We start from the raw sequence: 906 nt of genomic DNA, 5'->3' as shown, positions 1-906 counted from the left end.
CCCCCTCTCCGGGCAAGCGCAGGGGCACGGCGGCTCAGCAACAAGGTCATGTGCCATCGGCCCGACGAACAAAAGCCCTTCCCTCGTTATTTATTTATGGATTTGGGGCGTGTTCCCGGTGAGGAGGAGCCTTTGTGCGCGCAGGTTTCACGCCCACAGGGGCGCAGCGGCCGCAGCTCGTCCAGAGGCGCCGCGGGACAGCCCGCGGGCTCATTAATAATTGCTCGCCATCTCCATATTGAAATTGCGGAGCAGCGCATGATTAATTAAGGAGGGAAAAAAGAAAGGGGCGAGTGAGGGAGGCCCGCGCGGACCCGGCCGCGTTAACCCCTTCGCGCCCGCCGCCCGGGAACTCGCCGGGAATATTAATTAATTCTGCTGTTTGCGTGTCGTTAGGCGACCACATGAGGCCTCTGGCACAGGCTCTCCAGAGCCGACGACTAATGAACAGAATTTCCTGCAATCCGCTCATCATCAGCTTTTCATTTGGGAAAAAAACCCTACCAAAAAAAAAAAAAATCTAAATCTCATGCAATGAGGCTAAAAGAGTATTTACAAGGCTATTTATATAAAGAGATATTACAATTAAAATCCTACAAAATGTGTAATTTAAACTCATCCGAGTGCTCCAAATAATGAAAGCATTTCCTACTGCAACACTGTGATTAACTCGCACGCGGAACCGCAGCTCCTCAGACAGAAATGGGAGTAATAAATACGCTCTATACAGTAATCGAAATACAGAACAACCATTTTTCAGAGCGCTCCAACTTCACACGGTTCTGTCTCCCCCGAGGACTCGGTCACTCGGCTCCCCCTGTCACAGGGCCGGGGTTTGTCTCGGGATTGCCTGAGCGCTCCCGGAGGCGCTCGCCGGGAAGCAAAGCCGCGAAGCGCTCGCACGGC

General features: G+C 53.0%; 1 long non-coding RNA gene across 2 annotated transcripts in view; it reads right to left on the bottom strand.

Annotated features, from left to right (window-relative positions):
• LOC115947870 overlaps window positions 1–906 on the bottom strand; it is a 184,991-nt gene that overhangs the window by 111,495 nt on the left and 72,590 nt on the right. The gene's annotated exons all lie outside the window — the stretch shown is intronic.

Source organism: Geospiza fortis, unplaced genomic scaffold (assembly GCF_000277835.1).
Source record: "Geospiza fortis unplaced genomic scaffold, GeoFor_1.0 scaffold10, whole genome shotgun sequence".
Classification (NCBI taxonomy): Eukaryota; Metazoa; Chordata; class Aves; order Passeriformes; family Thraupidae; genus Geospiza; species Geospiza fortis.
This window is presented reverse-complemented; position numbering and strand designations above follow the sequence as displayed.